Below are 21179 nucleotides of genomic sequence, written 5' to 3' on the forward strand. Positions count from 1 at the left end.
CCGCGGGGGCGTGGGAGTGTCCGCCGGCGGTGCACAGCTGGGGAATAGCCACAGGCCGGAGAGCAGAGCCAAGCTTGCCTTGAGGAGGAGGACTGTCCTCCCTAAGCAGGGACAGCCGGGTCCCTCTCCGGGGCACATGTTGCTGTGTATGTGTCAGGGCCATGGGTAGGTGCTTATGGGGCTACCTCTCCAGCCAGAGAACCGTTCCCATGAAGAGAGATTTATTCCAACCTGAAGTTTGAAGTGCAACAGCCCCAATCTCTCTTGCAGGTGGGTGCTGCTTTTAGCAACTGGCTGCCCTAGGTGAGGATCTGTGGGAGTCCGCCTCCCTAAACATCGCAGTGTAGTGCACTTGTGAGCCACACAGCTCAGGGCGGATGCCATCCTAAAGGCACTTTTAAAAATAAACTCGAAATCAGGTGCTCAAGCTGCTGAACATTGCAGATCCTGTTATAAAAGATCCGGTTACAAAAGTCAAATGTTATGATAAACCCAGAACACAGCTCTAATCATGGTGGTTTTCCTGATATTTTGTTAAAGAAATTCATGGATATGGTGAGGCGATTTGGTTTAGCAGAGGAAAGAGTTTGCTTCCTGCCCACCAACTAGCAGTTCATCGCCCCAAATCCTGTGGGAATTGTGAGATTGCGCCCAGAATATGGGGCATTGTGGTATATGAGGAGAAATCAAAAGTGAGTATTGGAGACAAATGGGGCTGTGTAAGTGGCATAACACTTAAGTGGCTACTGTAGCACTGCAATAAGTTTATTTTAGAAAATCTTGTAAAGTGTATCATATAGCCTTCATTACTAAGGAAGTCCAAAACTGTGTATCAATAAGGCCCTATTAAAAGTGTTAACACAATAACCTCCGTGGCTTACAATAGTATAAATGTAGTGGGAAAATTGACCTAATAAAATAATAGTGTTATTATATACACTAGTGTTATAGACTGCCTGACCCAGTGCCTGGGTAAGACTGTGGCATGGATGAGAGCTAGTTGGCTGAAACTCAGTCTAGAGTTGCTGGTAGCTTGAGGGAAGCAACTGGAAGCTATAGTGAGGATTTGATCCACCCTTTGTCTTGATAGTGTGTGTCCACTTTTCACAGTCTGGGGTCTTGGATCCTGGGTCTCCAGTTGCTGTTAAATTGTCATCTAATAATTCTGTGGGCAGCTTTTTTTCCCTTCTTCGTCTAGCTCGGAGAGTGCATCCATTTCTTTCACATGTGAACCCTGGTTACTGTGATCCATCCCTTTCCCACTTCGACACTAGATTACTGTAAAACTACACTTTAAGTCAATCCAGAAACTGAAGCTGGTGTAGAATGTGGTAGTCAATTTATTAGGTCATGCAAGCTGTGAGCATACCACCAGTGGTCCATGATCAGCATGGGCTGCCCAGTGGAGTTTAATGTGCTGGTTTATAAAGGCAAAATGGCCAGGTATTTACCTACGTGAGAGGCTGTTATTCTCCCCATGGCTTATTGCTACATTTCCCATTAGTGAATGTCTTTGAGCTGAAGCCCCCTAAGTATTAGAGTGGGAGTTCTGGAAGAGCATTCGTCATGAGAGGCCCTCCACTTTGCAGCCTACTATCTTTACTATTTCTCCTCACCTCTCTTGTCTGCAGTAGCCTGAATTGGTTGAACTAATGGGCATGCTGCAAGGCCTATTTATTTACCCAGGTTGTTGAGGAGGGTGTAATGATGGCTTATGTGTTGGAGGGAGGAGGCTATTGGTTGGGCTTGATTTGCTGCAGTTGGTTATTTTATCTTTTGGTTTTGAGGTGAGGAATAGCTGTTGATTTTACTTTTTCTTTGCTTGTATTTTTAATTTTTGGCAAAGGTGCCTAAGGCCTTGAATAGACTTGTTTTAGTATATATTTGTTCTAAATCAAAATACATTAAAATGTATAGTGTCAACAGTGTGCTAGGCATTTACAGATATAGTCTCTGCTTTCAAGAGCTTACAGTCCTAGAAGAATCAGATCTAAGATGTAATGAGAAGCCATCTGATTGAATGGTGATATTTTACATACAGCAGATTAGTTTTATCCTTTTGATTGGACTTGTGAGTGTGGGGGAAGTGTGATAGGAAGGTTCTAACCTTTTTATTATTTAACTTTCCTCCCCACTCTGTGACTGTGGGGCAGTCACAGACAATAAGGTGAAAGAGTGCCCAACCTGACATCTGGAGGCCGGTCCACAATGCTTAGCCTCCTTTGGTGCAGAGCACATCCTCTGGTTATGGAACCTGGGCATCGAGCTCTGACGTCTGCATACAAGAGAGTGGTGATGGGAAGTTAGAACTCTCTAGGATGGACTTAAGAATATAGCCAGAGAATATCTTTTAAATTGAGAGTTTACTCTCCGTTCATAGGCAAGGAGCATTGAGTAACTGTGCCACTCCAAGAGCAGTCTGAGAATCACAATTCTACCTCAGCTTCCCCTATCTCCCCCCAGAGCAATCTGCTACTGTCCTATACCAATTTACTTCCTTGCTTTGCTAAGATACGCTGGCCAGTGGCATATTGGAGAGGCAGAGTCAAGGCTCTGCTGGTTTCTTGCACCTAGCCACCTGCTTCCTACCTGCCTCTATGGGATGGGGTATAGTGGCCCCATGGAAAGTACTTTATCCCCCTCTCCACACTGACCCACAGCCTGTTCACGGGACTATAGGGGATACCTTATGGTGCATTATGATCTTGCTCTAAGTGAAAAATTGCATATTTATTTTAGAAAATAGCAAAACCCTCTTAAAGTGTAGTTTTTAAAGAAAAGACATTTAATTAGATTGAAAGCTCTTTGGGATGGGGACTGTACAAAAAATAAACAACATAAATTTGATGTAAAGCAATATTTTTTCTGTACTACTATTAAGAAGAACTTCAGATATTGGGTACCCAGGCATAGATTCAGAGCCTTACACCTTTTTCCAATTCACTGGCCCAAATCAATCGTGGCCAAAAGCCATTAACTTCTGATGAATGGCTGATCTCAGGCAGCCTTGCTGACCTCTCTGCTGATGATATTGTCAAGAACTGAATGGTTCTAGAGACTGACCAGTCCTCTGTTGCAGAGAGACTGCTCGTGGTTGGAACCTGAGTCCCAGTGGTTGGGCAGCATTGGGAAGCTTGACTCTACTGCCCAGGCTGTACGTATTCTGTGGATAAATAGGAAACTTCAGTTCCAGGGCTGTTGATCCTTAACCCCTTGGATCATATGAATAATTGGTGGCATATTCAGGGATGGGGAAGGGAGTGGGACAAAAGGGAAATATATTTATAAAACATTCTTAGTTTCTTTGAGAGAAGCAGACTGGGCACTGTGGTGAGGGTGAAATCCTTGGCTTGATGTAAATTGTAAAAATAGAAATAAATAATGTGTGCATATATATAAGTCCTCTTAGTACTTTATAAATGCTATTCAAAGTTTTCAGCAGGCCTCAGGCAAAGATTAGAAACCAGGTCATTCTTTTGAATGAAAATGAGAAGTAAAAGATAGTAGAAAGGTTTCTGGAAGATCCTCATTGTAGCAGAAGGGTCCCTGCCCATACTATTAAGCCTGGTATATGCCAAAAATCTCATTAGTTTACTGAACCAGCAGTAATTTACATAGTGTTAGCCAGTCTGAACTGGGGAGTCTTACCCATATTAAAGATAAAGCTATATCTTTTCCCTCTTCAACTCTATCAACTGTGACTCTCTTATTTTTCCTGCATTTGAGGAAGTTAATTGTCTCCTCGAAAGCTGTAATACAACGCAACAGTTTTTTGGGGAGTAGAAAGTGTGAGATATGCAAAACCCTTCCCTCTGGGAAGCTGAGAATATTATCTCCACAATGTTTGCCAGCCCCATTTGGTTTGAGAAGGAAATACATTGAGATCTGGCTTGATCCAAGGACTCCTACCTGCATACAGTAGATTCAAAGCACTAATGACTTCACATCATGTTGTAGAGTAAACAAGATTTAAAAAACATGAAGATCTCAGGCAGACAGCCTAAGTGTGCCACTTCAACATGCATGCAGTTTGTTTTTTGGACACTTACAATGTATTATTCTAACTATTTCATTCTTTTATTCTTGTTCACATATTTATAATCTTGGCAGAATTTGATTTTTATTTATTAATAATTTCAACTTATATTTATGTTTATTAAGCATTTTTGTTTATTTAAAAGTTCACAGTTGCACAAAATTATGGGACTTAAGCATTTGTTTTTTATTTTTATAGCTGTAAGTTTCCACAGTTGTGGGAAGTTATATGGGGATCAGGCAACCAGGTATAAGACAATAATTGTTTAATGACAGTAGATGTTGAAACTCAAAAAGTTAAAGCTTTATAACCACAAAAACGTAAATTTTTAACATCACATGTCTAAATATACAAAGTAAATATCCTTACATTGAATTCTAATCTGCTCTCAAACAGCATTTTTCTTTTTTGCCTATCTAAAATTTTAATTATTCATAGAAATATTTTTTCATCAACTTTGTGTAAGGTGAAATCAACAATAACTGATAAAAATCTAATCCTCCCAAACCTACAATGATAACATGTATAAGATCGACTGTATTATATAGCAGTATCCAGCAGATATGTTTGAACACTTTATCGCATCTTCTCTATTTGGGAAAACTGTGGAGTCCATATGAGAACTAATCAAATGTGTGTTGCTACTTTTTTTTTTTTCTGGGATTGAAATATCTCATTCACTCTTCTGCTATTTCAGTTGAAATACGTTATTATAGCAGCCTTCAGATGAGTCATCGTGTTTTTCATTGAAATGACCCAGACACAACTGATGTGCCAGTATGAAGGCTAAAAATGGGAAAAGCTTTTCACAGCTGTGGCTTTTAAGGCAAACAGTAAAGAACCCGCTGCAGCCACAAGCAACTCCTAAACTTTGCAATGAAAATTGTTACAGTGGGAGAACAGTATGCAAAATTATACTTTATCTGTTCCCATATAGTACCACACAGCATTCTGATTAAAATATTAGCACAGTACAGTCTCAGTAAAGTGTATGTTAAATAGATTAAAAACTGGCTAACTTGTGGATCTCAAAAAGTAGTCAGCTGTCAATGGGGAACCGTCATCAAGTACTAGATTGGTACTAGACCTGGTACTATTATTCCTCATTTTCATCAGTGATCTGAAAGTAAATATGAAAACACTGGGCCCATATAGGAAAAAAATTCAGGACATACCTCTAGTATGGAGGACTGTACTCTGGGAAGCAGTGACTCTAAAAAGAATTTAGGGGTCATAGTGGACAAGCAACTCAATATGAGTTCCCAGTGCAAAGTTGTGGCAAAACTGGCTAATGTGATCCTTGGATGGATAAATGGGAGTAGGGAGGTGATTTTATAATTTTATCTCTGTATACAGCATTGGTGAGTCTGATAGTAGACTACTGTGTCTGCTGTTCCAGTGTCCATGGTTTAAAAAGAATGTTGAAAAATTGGAGAAGGTATAGAAAAGGGCCATAAAATGATTTAAGGGCTGGAGAATATACCTGCCAGTGAGAGACTTAGAGAGCTCAGTTTGTTTAGTTGATCAAACAGAAGACTGAGAAGTGACTTGATTACAGTGTAAGCGGAGAACATACTGAATACTAAGAAGCTCTTTAATCTCTGGGAGAAAGACATAGCAAGAACTAGTGTCAGAAAGCTGAAGTCAGACACATTCAAACTAGAAATAAGGCATACATGTTTAAGAGTGAAGGTTGTACCCCTCCATACCCCTGTCCATGTCCCACCCCAGGGCTGTGACTCCTGGGGGATGGGGGAGATGCGGGGGATGCAGACAGAGATAATGAGGACAAGGCTGGGGGTGGGTCTGGGTCTGGGTCTGGGAGCAGAGTCCTGGCTGAGGCTGAGGGCAGGGCCAGAGCACAGCTGGGGGCGGAACAGGGCTGGGTGATACTCCCTTCCCGCCCCTCATGGGGGCTGGCCTGAGCTCTGCTGCACCCCCCTGCATGTTCCTCTGTGCCCTCCTAAAGGGGTGCGCCCCACAGTTTGGGGGGATTAAGCACTGAAACAGACCATGAAGGAAAGTGATGGATTCTCCATCTTTTGATGTCTTCAAATCAAGACTGGATGCCTTTCTCAAAGATACGCTTTAATGAAACACAAGTTGTTGGGCTCAATCCAGGGGTAACTTGATGAAATGTAATGACCTATGATATACAAGAGGTCAGACTAGATGATCTAATGGTCCCATCTGGCTTTAAACTCTATGAATATGGACTGTGGGATTATTTCCTTTTGATGTGTATACTGTATATACTTGATCATAAGCCGGTTTTGTTTATAAGCCGACCCGCCCCCCCAGATGGATAAGTAAAAATAGAAAAATTTTATAATTCATTCATAACCTGACCCTATAATTCAGGGGTCAGCAAACTTTGGCTCCTGGGCCATCAGGATGAGCCGCTGGTGGGCTGAGATGGTTTGTTTACCTTGAGTGTCTGCAGGCACGGAGGTAAACCTAAGTAAACAAAGTGTCCCGGTGCCCTAGTTGCTTACCTTGATGGGCCAGGACAGCAACTGGTTGGGGACATTTTTTCGGGGGGAGAAGCTGGGAGTCAGGGGAGTAACCCCTGTGACCACTCCCCACATGACCCCACCCCTAGCCTGGGACCCCCACACTTTCCCCATCCCATCCCTTCCCACCTTATCTGGGGAGGGTCAGGGGAGGATGTCTCTGGCCTGGCTGGAGCTGCTCTGGCAAGCTGGGCAGTGTGGCCGCAGCCTGCTCCAGTGGGCCAGACCGGGCGGTATGGCCGCAGCCTGTTCCAGTGGGCTGGGCTGGGTGGCTCGGCTGCAGCATGCTCCAGCGAGCCGGGCGGCATGGCCACAGCCTGCTCTGGAGGGGGGCCGAGTGGCATGGCTGCAGCTTCTTTGGAGGCTTAGGGGAGAGCAGCGTGGCCAGAAGGGGAGAGATTCTGGTCCTGTCTCTTCACTTCTGACTCTGCTGGCTGTGCTGCCTCTCCTTGTTCCCTCTGTTGGGGGGAGGGGCTGTGTCCCTCCTCTCCCTCTCTATACCCGTTCATAAGCCGACCCCCTTCTCTGGTGCTTCCCTTTTTTACTAAAAAAAATTTGGCTTATGAACGAGAATATATGGTATATTAGTACTCCTACCATTCTGGGGCTTTGTTGGGGCTGGCAATGCTGGTTAGTCTTGTTTTAAATTAGTAGGAAGTGCAATCTATGAATCTATGTCAGGCCTGATAGTCCTCTCAATTACACCATTTTTACATCAATGCAGCTGCAATATCTTCAATGGAGTTACTTCTTACAGTGGGAATCAGGCCCATGATATAACACTACACCCATTCCGTTTGATCTCAGTAAAATTTAAAAAACTAAATGCCAAAGTTAGATTTTTAAATTAATCACCAACAGTAACCTTTGAACTACTGTAACCATGATATCCTTTAACCAGGAAACAATACAGCATATTCAGGCTAAAATACTAAAAATAAAACAAGTGTTTAAAATAAGGAATGTGATGCTGTCTTAGTCCAAAATAAATAGAATACACTTGATTATTTTTATAAATAGTTTCCCTTCAGGTCAGCAGCTACAGTCAACATCAATGTGAATTGGATTGGGACACACCTTTTATACAAATGTACAACTTGTCCCCCCTCCTCCAGCTATAACAGTTCCGCCCTTTATTCCTTTTCTGAAATAAATAGTGTTTAACTTTTGAGACACAATTCCTGATTACTGTATGTTTCCTTTTGTGGGTATAAGAAAGATAGATTTAATTACTAGGGCATTAAATATCATTTGTTGCACTTGGCTTGTGACAGGGCAGATAAGCAGACTCTTCAGAGGCTTTTGTGAGTTGCTGAAAGTAGAGAAGTCTAGAGATCTGACTTCCTAAAAATGGACGTAATTATAGAGATTTTTTTCAATATCACTTATTCCATCTCCTCATTAATGTAATGTTTTGTCTGCATCTTATTACTGGGCACCTATCTCCATCCCAGCTGAGTGGAGGGAAAAACTCTAACCAGTGGAGAGCATTGTTACTCAGTTCAGCATCCAGCCATGAGAATGCTCCATAATCCCTGGCATACAGGGAAAAGGAAATTGTATCCTCATGAAGTCAGAGGGAACCAGGCTCATGGGAGGCAGACAGAAGATGCCTGTACATAGCAGGCCAGAGGCTGCAGCCTGTGAGGAAATGTCAGGCTGCCTAGACAACTGGGTTAGGAACTGCTAAGTAATTTGCATTGGGTTTTTGCATCCTTTGATTCTGGCAGTATGCACGGAATCTGAATATTCATAGGATTCCACCGAAGGCAACAGCTGAATGCTTGGGGCACCAGATATGTAGAGGGAACAGGTCTACCTCAACACTTATTGCAACACCCTACAGTAGATAGGTTGGTTACTGCAGGGTTAATAAATAATAATAAAAATCCTGTTATGAGAGCTAGCCCATATTTGGGCCAGATTCAGCAATCAGAACTTTAGCCTGGGACTTGGAAACCACAGCTTTGATACAGACTTCCTGTATGTGCTTGGGAAAGTCACTTAGGGTGGAGTTCTGCCCCATTGAAGTCAATGAGAGTATTCCCACTGACTTCAGTATGGGGCTAGGATTTCAGCTTCTATATGTATCTTCACTGCAGAGTTAACTCAGACTCTTATTCAGGTGTTGTCCCTAACCCCCTCGCATCCACACACACAACCCTCTCACCTGAGTTGGATGGTCCTTTCAGCCTGGGCAATCTGCCCCAGCTGGGGTATAGGTTAGAGCTTGGGTTCTGCTTTAAGTCGGGCTGGTAACCCCACCCACTTTGCAGTGAGGATACAGGCTAACTCGCTTGAGTGCTGACAATCTTCCAGTGCCTGTCCAGAAGAATAGGCAGGATCTCCCACAATTCGCTGAGAAAGAATCAAAGAGTGACTCATGTTGCACCAGTGCAGAGAACCATGGGATATGCCCCCAGTAGTGCTAGTAACACATGCAGGAGAGTGCAGCACCAGTGAGGACTCAGTAATTTGGGTAGGGCTTTGCAGAGTGGCTGCTCACCCCTGGGCTAGGCTAACCTGGGTGTTCGGAGCCAGGTGCCAATCACCCAGGCTAAGTTTGCAGTGAACACGTAATCTGAAACGTTCAGTGCCTCAGTTCTCCATCTGTGAAATGGGGATAACGGTACTTCCCTACATCACAGGCGTGTTGTAAGGATAAATACACAGAGTGAAGCACACAAACACTACGGTGATGGGGGTCCACCCAAGATAGATTCACTGGTATGTTCTGCTATATGTGTGGCTCTGGTTGAGCAGCTGGAGCATACCAGTGAATCTCGCCCTTTAAGTCTTCATGTTAAGTAATCCATTTTAAACAAAATGAAAACAAATTGTGTCTGATTCTATAAGTGGTAATGTTGCGGGAGATGCATATGGGCAAAATGGAGCCCTCCCCACAGTTTCTGAAAGCAAGAATATACTGATTTTTGGGGTGGTGTTTGTGAGTGAAAAATGTAGTTTCTAATCTCTGCCTCCCAGATTTATGGACAACAAAGGAAGGGTTAGCATAGCACAACACATAATGCAGGGGCGGGCAAATTCTTTGGCCTGAGGGCCACATCAGGTTTCGTAAATTGTATGGAGGGCTGGTTAGGGGAGAGGGTCATAGCCCGGTCCACACCTCTTATCTGCCCCCATCCCCGGGACTCCTGTCCCATCTAACCCCCTCTGTTCCTTGATGGCTCCTCTGGGACCCCTGCCCCATCCACCCCCCTCCCGCTCCCTGTCCCCTGACTGCCCCCGCACTCCCTGCCCCTAACTGCCCCCATCCAACCTCTCCTCTCATTCCTGACGGCCCCCCGGAACCCCTGCCCTATCCAACCACTCCTTCTCCCTGTCCCTTGACTGCCCCCTGCCACCCCATCCAACCCCTCCTCCGTCCTGACTGCCTCCCAGGACCCCTGTTTCCCCTGGGGCCACCATCTGTGCCTCTGCCCCTTGACCATCACTCCGAACTTCCCTGCCCTCTGTCCAACTCTTCCTGCCCCAGGCGCTCACAGCTCCGTCACCCGGAGCATTGCGCTGGCAACGGAGCGCACGATTTGAGGCTGTGGGCAAGGGGGAACAGTGGTGGAGGGGCCGGGGCAAGCCTCCCAGGCTAGGAGCTCAAGGGCCGGAAGGACAGTCCTGCGGGCCAGATGTGGCCCGCGGCCCGTAGTTTGCCCATCCCTAATGTGATGGGTACTCAAATGGGTTGACCTGAAGAAGAACTGTGTATAGCTCAAAATCTGGTCTTTTTTACCAATAAAAGATACTCCTTCACCCACTTGTATAATATGACTGATTACTAGGTGACAAGATTACAATTATAGTAGAAAATGTAATTTGTATCTACTCCTAAAACTACCTTAAACTAGTGGCCACTTTGTGTCATCTACTGTGGCTAGGGTTGCCAAAGCCGCCCTCCCCAGCACCTGCGGCACTCCAGAGCCACCCCCCAACCCAAGTTTTAGTCAAGGGTATACAGTAAAAGTCATGGACAGGTCACGGGCCATGAATTTTTGTTTTTACTGCCCATGACCTGTCCATTAATTTTACTAAAATTGCCTGTGACTAAAATGTAGCTTTAATGATGTTCAAAGTGGTGCTATATCAATTTTAATCCTGCACAGAGAGCTTTTTAACACAAGAAATCTAATCAGTTTATTTAGATTTTATTTGTGATCTTGGCTTGTTTTTTTTGCAGATTGCATATATCTGATAGCATATGCAGCTAGTTTTGAACAACATTATTAATTACTTTTCTTTAATTTTGTTGTTTGTAATATTTTTATTAAAATGAAAATTGTTTTTTCTTTTTAAATAAACACTGATTTTTTTTTCTGCATTTCTAATGAATCTGAAACAAACACCTTTTTGTTTATTGTTCACCACCATCTTCGATTATGTCAGTTACAGCTCTAGGAAGTGTTAGTTGTGCTGCAGAGCCTATAAGCAGTGTTTGCATATTAGGTGTTTTTGTTTGCTTGTCTTTGTCCTGCAAAAATGGTGGCGATTTGGATTGTTAATATCAAGTATACATTAAGATTCAAGTGGATACTGCACACCAGACTTTAATAATTTTAAGGTATGTAAAATTTTGGGCATGATCGGTTTGGAAAGTGCCCTTTTAAGTTTTAAAGGAGAGACTATTGCCTGCAGAAATGTAGCATATTATTTGCAACATAGATTTCTGTTTCAAAGACATCAGATTAGGTCTACCTTAAAAAAATTAAAATTAAAATTTGTCATCTGATAAGTGGAGCATGTAGTGGTATAGTAGACTTCTGACCTAGAAATTTAAATATTTCCTTTCAGAGTTTGTTTTGTTTTTAACTCAGAGATATGGTTTTCACAGTCATTTGGCAAAAAACTCTCAAATGAAAGCAGCTGTTAATGAAGTTCAAATCTAATGCAGAGATAGCAAAAATATTTTAAGGTGTTTAAGAAACTGGCTTTTTTCCAGAGGGGTTGTAATACGATGAATTGCCAATATTTCAGAAGAAAAATGCAAACCATGCTCTTTGAAGCACTGCATGATCAAATCTTGAACAAAGGTAGTCTGGACTAGTCCTGACTGGTGTATAAATGCTGAATTGTACTATAAGCTCTTAACTAAACTGCAAGATCATCTGGGCAGAGACCTTGGTTAAAATTTGCAGAATTGCCTAAACCCCATTTTCAAAACTGATGGTAGTGGGGTGGTCATCCATTCCCACCTGAAAAAGCTTAAAACAGCCCAGGGAGAGGACTGTGTCATGGAAGGAAAAGCTAGGCTGATTGGGGGAAGTAGCCACAGATGGGGCCACACCCGATTCAGGCCATAGCTGGCCCTATAAGAGGGCTGAGGGCCAGAGGTTGAGAGACTCTCTCTTAGCTTTGAGAGGGAGGGACCTGGCTGCAGGGAGCTGAGAGAGAGGGTACCTGGAGTGGAGCAGGGCTGAGGGAAGGTCAGGTGAGCTGGGGAGCTCTGGCTTGGAAACCCCCCAGACTGAGGCCTAGTGAAAGGCCGATTAGGTACTGTGATAGAAGGGGGAAGCCCATGGGTAGGCAGAGGCAGCAGGTCCAAACCCCCCTTGCCTATATTAAGTGGCTTTTACACTGCAGTCTGCCCCAGTGAGTGGTGGCTAGGTGGTGACTGGCAGTAGCCCATGACTGAGGCAAGGTGGGGATAAAGGGTTAGGGGTTCCCCTGGGTGGGGAGACCCTGAGACGTAGGGGGGTATTGCCAGTGGGCAGCACCCCAAAGACTGGGAGGGACATGAGAACAGCGGCAGCGGGACACTGGCCTGCAGAGGGAGCTCCAGAGGTGGGAAAAGCTAATTCCCTGAGATGATCAGCAGGAGGCACTGCAGCGGTGAGTCACGCACCACGACACTGACTTTAGGCATGTTGGACCATATGGAAAAGGTATTTCGGCACCTAAAGATGCAGATAGGTGCCCAGTAAAGTTTTTCAAAAGCTTCTATGCACTTAACTCCCATGTCTTTGAAAATTCTACAAGCTGCCTATCTGTTTCTTGAGGTGCCTACATATTTTTGATTCTCAGTGGGACCTAGGCTCCTAAGTGTTTGTCAATTTTGAAAATGAAAGAGGCTCCTGAGTAAACTTTTCAGATGACTTATCTTTTGGTATGTTTAAAAATTGAATATGGCCTTATTTGCATAGATAAAATAAAAGTAATAGCTTTGCATAAATCGATGCAGTAAGCTTGCATATAAAGAAGAAACAGTAGCTTACATATAAAAGCACTATATATTAAACTAGCAAAAAGGGCTAACATGATACTTAAATGCATTAATACGAATACTGGTAGGAACAGGAGTAGGTAGCTAATATCACTTCTGCATACAGCACTGGTGAGGTCAATCATGGAATACTGTGCCCTGTTCTGGCATCCATGCTTTAAAAGGGATGTTGAAAAGTTGGAGAGGGTACAGAGAAGAGTCTTGAAAATGATTCATGGTTTGGAAAACAGACAGTACAAAGACTAATGGTGCTCGATCTACTTAGCTAATCAAATAAATGGTGAAGAGGTGACTTGACTACAGTGTATAATTACCTACACAGGAAGACAATATCCGATAGCAGAGGGTTCTTTAATCTAGCAGGCAAAAGTGTAACCAGAACCACGAGCTGGAAGTTGAAAACAGCAAAGTTCAAACTGGAAACAAGGCTCACACTTTTTAACAGCATAATCAGCTGTTGGGACTTGATCACCAAAGGATGTGGTAAACTCTCCAGCCCTTGGAGTCTTTAAATTGTGATTGGCTCTCTCTATCTCTCTGAAACATATGCTATAGTTCAACCACAAGTTGTTGGGCTGGAGTTTCATAGATTCTAGGACTAGAAGGGACCTCGAGAGGTCATCTAGTCCAGTCCCCTGCCCTCATGGCAGGACCAAATACTGTCTAGATCATCCCGGATAGACATTTATCGAATCTACTCTTAAATATCTCCAGAGATGGAGGTTCCACAACCTCCCTAGGCAATTTATTCCAGTGTTTAACCACCCTGACAGTTAGGAACTTTTTCCTAATGTCCAACCTAAACCTCCCTTGCTGCAGTTTAAGCCCATTGCTTCTTGTTGTATCCTTAGAGGCTTATCCTTAGATAAACATGTTTTCTCCCTCCTCCTAATGACACCCTTTTAGGTACCTGAAAACTGCTATCATGTCCCCTCTCAGTCTTCTCTTTTCCAAACTAAACAAACCCAATTCTTTCAGCCTTCCTTCGTAGGTCATGTTCTCAAGACTTTTAATCATTCTTGTTGCTCTTCTCTGGACCCTCTCCAATTTCTCCACATCTTTCTTGAAATGCGATGCTCAGAACTGGACACAATGCTCCAGCTGAGGCCTAACCAGTGCAGAGTAGAGTGGAAGAATGACTTCCCGTGTCTTGCTCACAACACACCCGTTAATGCATCCCAGAATCACGTTTGCTTTTTTTGCAACAGCATCACACTGTTGACTCATATTTAGCTTGTGGTCCACTATAACCCCTAGATCCCTTTCTGCCGTACTCCTTCCTAGACAGTCTCTTCCCATTTTGTATATGTGAAACTGATTTTTCCTTCCTAAGTGGAGCATTTTGCATTTGTCTTTGTTAAACTTCATCCTGTTTACCTCAGACCATTTCTCCAATTAGTTAGGAATCACTGAAATATGGCCTGTGTTATGCAGATGGTGAGACTAGCCTATCATTATTTTTGGCCTTAATATCTCTGAGTTTATGTAACATTAAGGCCCTGGCCATGCAGGGACTTATGACCATGCATAATTGGAGCACAAGGTATGTCACTCAAGTACCACATGCTTAAAACTGAGCACTTCTATAAGAGTTTACAGGATTGGGGCCTCAGCTTACAAAATGATGAAGAAAATGCCATGCTTAATGAGCTCAATCCATTTCATTTATCACAAGATGGAGAGGTGACTTGATTTCAGTGTGTAAATACTTTCAAATGGAGAAAATATTGGTTACTAGAGGGCTCTTTAATTAGCAAATTAAGGGATAACAAGAACCAGTGGCTGAAAGCTCAAGCCAGAAAAATTCAAATAAGAAATAAGGTACATATTTGTAATCATGAGAGTGATTCATCATTGGAACATACCACCAGGGGTAGTGGTGGATTTTCCATCGCTTAAAGTCTTCAAATCAAGACTGGATCCCTTTCTGAAAGATGCATGTTAGCCAAACACAAGTCATGCTTTAGTGAAACATAAGTTACTGGGCTCAGTACAGGGTAACTGGGGGAAATTTAATGGCCTGTGACATCTGTTTGACTTTACACACGAGTCAATGGGACTAAGTTAAAATTAAGAATGTGCATAAGTATTTGCAGGAGTGAGACTTCAAATAATTTGCAGTGTTGGGAAAACCTGTGGCATAGAACTCGGATCTCCTGAGTCCCAAGACAATCTTTTCCTACTTTTTTCTGCTTGCCATCTGTAACACCTCTTGTCTTCTCAAAGGGGTTTGAGTATTTGATGAAAAATTTTGATGACACTGTAGCTTGATTTCTCTAGTCAAGCTATGAGCTACTTGTGGAATATTATTACTTTGTTATTTGTTAGTGTACTTTTGAAGCCCTCTTCCACCTGTTTTTAAATTAGCTTCCCGCGGCATTGAGGCCTCCACTAAAAATTGTATTATGAGCTCTAGCTTGTCTTCTCAGGTCTGTAAAGTGCCATATGCACCAATGATGCTGAATAAAAACTAATGAACTACTGTTGCAGTGTAAATTACCACCAGAGACTAATTGGATTTTTTTGTTTTGTTTGTTTCTTGATTCTGTATTGCAGAAGGACACCCAGTTTTAACACTGAAAAAAATTAAGCTTAAACAAGAATAATGCATTTAGTGGGAACAGTGTCACACTTTCAAAAGACAGAACTAACAAGTTGTTACTGTTAAGCCTGAGGAAAGGATAAAAATTCAAAGTCTGAATCAAAACTGGCCAGCTGCTAAGAGAAGACAAAGATTTATTATTGCCTCATCTAAAGTGAAGATTTATCACTATGGTCAATTCAATGCTTAAGTGATTAAGTGCATTTAAATATAGCAATTAGAAGGATAAAAGTAAGAGGGAAAAATGAAATTGTTTATAGTTGTCATAAGCAAGATTCCTTTTCTGCAAAGCTCTGCCAACTGCTACTGTGCAGTGTTGTAATTTCCAGCCCACTTTCTAGAAGTAAATTTGGCTTTGGAGTGAAATGTAAAGCCTATTGGCTTGTTCTATTAGCATTTTGCTGTTGAGAATACAAACTAAGAGAGCAAATTAAAACGTGGAATGGCACTTGAATTATATGTAGATTTTCTTTTTTAATGTTTTTTAAAATCTTATAAGTTGTCTGTTTCACTTAAAATGCTGGTAATGTGAGAATGCTGCAAACATTTGTCTTCACATAAACAAATGGCTTGGTGTCACTATGGATATGTTCCATGCTGAGAATTGACTTTTTTTTATACTACAGGCTGGCCTGGCACATGGTTATCTGATCTACTAATCCATGCCACCTTCCATGTGATATCAACCATTGCTATATTTGAATTAACATGATAGTGCTGATCCTAATCAGAAAGCTTCAACACAAATTGCAATATAATACAGAAGGCCTGATCAGCCTCTCTTCTTCCACAAATAAAGGGTAAAGCAGATCTTGGTTGAGTAGAATAGAAGGGGAAGAGTACCAGGATTTCAGTATACTAGTTTCTCTTCCCCTACACATGAAAACCCGTAGGTGGGTGTTCTGTAGATTAAGATAGGGCAGAGCTGGGTGGGGTACAAGAAAGACATCTGTTCTCTGTAGCAGTAGGCCTTATCTTCCTTGTCTTCTCCATACATCATCGTCCAAAAAGCCCTGTAAAGAAACTTGTGGTTGAAGTGTTGGTGACATCAGGTAAACAGCGATGACAGCTAGGCATCTTTGGAGTGTGTCAGAGAGAGAGAGCATCAACCAGTGCAGAGGCATCATTGGAAGCATGGCTTTTAAAAAGAGTGGTAAGAGATACATGGAGGCCACTGTGGAAAAGCTTGGCCCCCACTGAAGTTTTGCCTTCGACTTCAGTGGAGCCAGAATTTCATCCCTGATGTCCATGGATTAACCTTCCTTCCCCAAGATAATAATGCTATGAAAACTCAATGAGAGGGAAAACATTAAATATCCAGTGCCCTGAGGGGTTTTACCAGCACAAAACTAATATGTCCCTAATTATTTAAGTCTAAGATGACAGATTGCCACGTATGGGACATAGACTGATTTTCCACTTCTAGAACACTTCAGGATGAAATTTTGGTCCCATTAAAGGCTACGATAGGGTCAGGATTTCATCCTTAGAATCTTTCATTATCAGAGTCCCGGAAGTGCAGAAATAACAGTGCAACTCATTTTGATCTTTGGTTTTTAAAACAAACGACTGGAAAATGACCGGTAAGCTGTATAGAAAGGTGGCTGAATTTGGTGTTTAAAAATTGAGCTCTAAAACAGTTCATTTAAATAAAGAAAACTCCTCTTTTTTTTTTTAGTGGGGCACAGTTGCTCATACTGGAGGATATTTAGCTTAAACCCCAACACTTCAAACTAAGTATATGTCTATGTATTCTGTATCTAGTCTTTCTGAATGCATCTGGAGCATAAGGCTATACAGAAGCTGAAAACCAGAGGCAGTGCTGAATATGTGGTCTCCATTTCTTAAGTACCGTATGCTGAAAGAGCTGACTCGTTGACATCTAAACCACAAAGTTTATCTTTTTTATCCTTTCTAAAGGATTTCATAATCAATGACTTCCCATATGGCCCTTGAAATTCTCACTGGCTTTTAATATAAATTATCGTCTCGGTTCAGCTGGTATAGCAAGCATATCATCGAGACTATTAATTGTTGGTGTTAGTTTATATTCCATAAAGTTTCTAATATTGTTAGAATGCAACAAACCCTCAGCTAAAACACCTTTTTGTGAGTGATTCAGATACTCTCTCTAGTTCTGCTCTTGAGCTATGTGCTAAAGCACAAATAAATCTATGGTTTCCAGCTATGATAAACTCTAAATGAAGCTGGCACCGGTTGATTCTGAATTAAAAACCCACTCATTAGATGATGATTGGATTTATTTAAACTTCTGGATTCTTATACATCTTAGGTACTTCTGTGGCCCCCATCATCTTAGTGAGTACTTCATAATCTCTAATATATTTATGCTCCCAAAATCCCTGTGAGATAGGGTTATCTTCATTTTGCACACAATACCCCAGTGTGTGCAACTTCTGCATCCCCACGGGATAATGTGTTCAGGGATGTGACTCAAAATATGAACATTAGGCATCCTTGACAGCATTCCTATAGGTGTTCGTGTTCTCTATGGAACACTTGCAGGCTGCTCGAACCTTTGAGCAAGTCTCCACTCCTCAGCCTCCCACCCATCGGCAAAGCTTTCCTCCTTGCTCGCTCAAATATTGTGCAAAACCCAACATGCAGTGATAATGGTTGGAACATTTTTTTTCTCTTGCTTCCAATCTATTCTGTAAGCAGTGCCATCTGCCTTTCAAATGGCCAAATGCACACTTGACTATCATTCTGAAACTACTCAGGCAACATGTTCCTTCCTTCTCTCCAAGCAGCCTGTGTATGGCTTCATTAGCCAGGGCATCAGGGATAAGCCGAGTCTCCCAGAATAGCTGGACCAACCTCCACACCATTAATATCTGCAGTGCTCCTGGGGGCAAACAGTACTTTCTTCATTAATTTAAATAATACTGAGTTCCAAAAGATCTTAGCATCATGGACCCTTTCAGACCACCTTGCATTTATGTCTGTAAACCTGCTGCTCAGTGGTGCGATAGGCAGAGTCAGGTGCAGAAGTTGTCTGGCTCTTGGAGCACCATGGAGGAATACCCCTTTTTGTTTATAAATTCTGGGCCTTGGCAGGGGTAGAGAAGCTAATAATAGGTACATGGGTTCCATCAGTTGCCCCAGTACAGTGTGGGAACCCCATGCATGCAAAGTCATCAGTAATTTCCTGAGCATAACCCAGCTTTGTGACCTGGTTAGATAGCATCTTATCAGTGGTATAGCAGAGAATGGCCCCAGCAGTTGACCTCCCCATGCTAAATTGGTTGGCTACAGAATGGTAATGTTCTGGGGTGACCAACTTCCAGATGGCAATGGTGACCCATTTCTCCACGGGTAGGCTGGTATGCTGTTGCTAAAGCTCCAGAGTCAGTTCTGCACAGATCTTAGAAAAGTTAGCCCCTCCTCTCCTGAAGTTTTCTCACCACTGTTTGTTGGTTATCCTAACTCTTCAGAATGATCCTCTCCCACCAATCCACACTGATTTCCCAGGCCCAGAAATGGCACTGAACACTGCATAGGTGATCCAGGAATGGGTTCTCTTGTTCCAACAGCTCGGCACCCTCCTCATCTTCTGCCTTGTCCTGCTGCCACTGCTGCAGAGTAGCTTCTTGCTGCTGGAGGAGCTGCTGCTCCTGCCATAGAATATTCTCCTGTTCCCGCATCATTTGCTCGGTGGTGTGATAGGCAAAGTCAGGTGCAGAAGCTGGCTGGCTGTGAATGCTGTAATACAGCGCATGCAACCTGCTTATATTCATGCTTGTCACTGTAATGGCATGGAGCATTGTTGAGTCCATGCTAGCTGACAGCAATTCAAAAATAGCATGAGCCAGTCCAGTAAGGAAGTGTGGGGTGGAGACAGAGGAATCATAGGATATTTAAAAAAATTTTTTGACCTACCTGGCTTCCCACAATTCACAGCAAAAACAATCCCAGGATTCATGTTGCTCAGCAAAAAAACAAAGGACCATTGGATACCTCTGGCAAATGCTATGCAGTTGGCTCACAGCAAATTGCTACTTTGTGTTCACAAGATGCAAACTGAAAATGGAACAGGTATTTTGTGTGCATGCTACTGGTGTGATTTGCGTACTATGAATTACCCAACTGATCAAAAAGCTTTAGATTAAACTCTCTGTATAGACACAACCAGACAAAGTGACTTGCCTAGAGCCACACAGCATGTTTGTGGTGGAAGAGGAATTGAATCTTGCTGTCCTAAAGTCCAGGCTAGCACTCTGACCACTAGGCTATCCTTCCCTATGGTGTCCTCTCCAAGATATTTCCATCACTATGGTATCTGAGTGCCAGATCCACAACGGAGACTTAGATTCACTGTTGCAATGCCTAATGTTTAGGTGCCCTGCTGTCCAGTGGAATCCACAACTCTGGTAAGTGCCCAGGCTCCCTATACAATGCATGAGGACAGTCAGGTGCCTAAGAAAAGGATTCACAGAAGGCAGCCAGTTGAGCAGGGAGCTGCCTTAGCAGGCCAGTAGGAAATGCCAAGAGGAGTGGGGCCTAAGCCTCCCCCTCAAAGAGAGTAAGATGCCTAGCTCTGGGCCACGGAAAGGTGCCTTCCCAGCCATGAACCCTCTCATGGAGTTAAGCACCTAAGGTGGGTCAGCTGTTTCATACAAAAAAAATTCCAAGGAGGCAGTGGCGGTCCTCTTATGCCTAGTAACCCAATGGTCATAGCACTCACCCAGAATGTGGGACAGGCAGGTTCAAATCCCCACTCTGCCTAATGTGGAGCAAGGACTTGAACCCAGGTCTCCTACTTCCTAAGAGTGCCCTGACCACAGGAGTGGGTGTCTTTCAACCATTCCTGTAAAAGCTGTTCCACTTTGTATGAAATACTCCATTGGAGTAGGGACTGGAACTTATATCTCCCCAGGTGAGTGCTCTAGCCACTCACCTGTACAGTCATACTCATGCTCTCTGGCCCAGTGAGAAGCCTCTGAGCAGCCTACTGGTTCAGGCTTCTCAGGCAAGGTAGGCAGGGAAATGACTAGTTTGAGGAACCTGTTGTGAGTTAGGTATCAAGCAGCTCAGCAGTGTCAATAACTGGGCAGCTTGTGCATGCTCAAAGGCAGAAATTTAGGAGATTCTACCAGCAGAAATGTAGGTGCTTAGGGGCTTTAGGTGACTCCCGGGTTTGACTATATTGGTAGCACTTTATGGCTACTTCACAAACCCCCTGTCTGTGGCACAGTGTAAATAATGTGCATGCTGGGCTATAATACTTGCATATTAATTTTCTAACTGATTTAATAATACCTTACAGGATTGTCCCCCCCCCCAAATACTCTCTTAGTTATAAATCAATTTGCTCACCTTTGAGTCTGGGGAAGTTACACTCAGCACAAGACTCAGTATGAGGTAATTAATCATGGCTTTACATGCCTTCTTAGTACTTCACTGATACTGGGACAAGTTGAAGGCAATTAGGAACTGGGTTGAAATCAGAGCAACCACAGAGCTGCTCTAAGTTACTGTGGCTGCCCTGTCACTAGGTGCCAATGTACCGGTCCAGGATCATCTCCAGTACAGTAGCACCCCATCCATGCTGCCTTTCTTAGCTATGTTCTGGTATGCTGTGAGGGGTGGCTCTACACTATCCTGGGGAATCCTCCAAGCTGGGGGTAAATTCCCAGGCAGCTGTTAAAGCCAGCACTATGGCCTCTTTGCACCAGTGCAGCAGTGTAATAGTCACAGTGGGATCTTAGTTATCCCAATGTGTGCCACAAAGGACTTTATAATGACTCATGAAGAACTGAAGCAGCTGCTTTTCCT

General features: G+C 43.1%; 1 protein-coding gene across 1 annotated transcript in view; it reads left to right on the forward strand.

Annotated features, from left to right (window-relative positions):
* ST7 (suppression of tumorigenicity 7) overlaps positions 1-21179 on the forward strand; it is a 241074-nt gene that overhangs the window by 926 nt on the left and 218969 nt on the right.

This window comes from Gopherus evgoodei, chromosome 1 (assembly GCF_007399415.2).
Source record: "Gopherus evgoodei ecotype Sinaloan lineage chromosome 1, rGopEvg1_v1.p, whole genome shotgun sequence".
Taxonomy (NCBI): domain Eukaryota; kingdom Metazoa; phylum Chordata; order Testudines; family Testudinidae; genus Gopherus; species Gopherus evgoodei.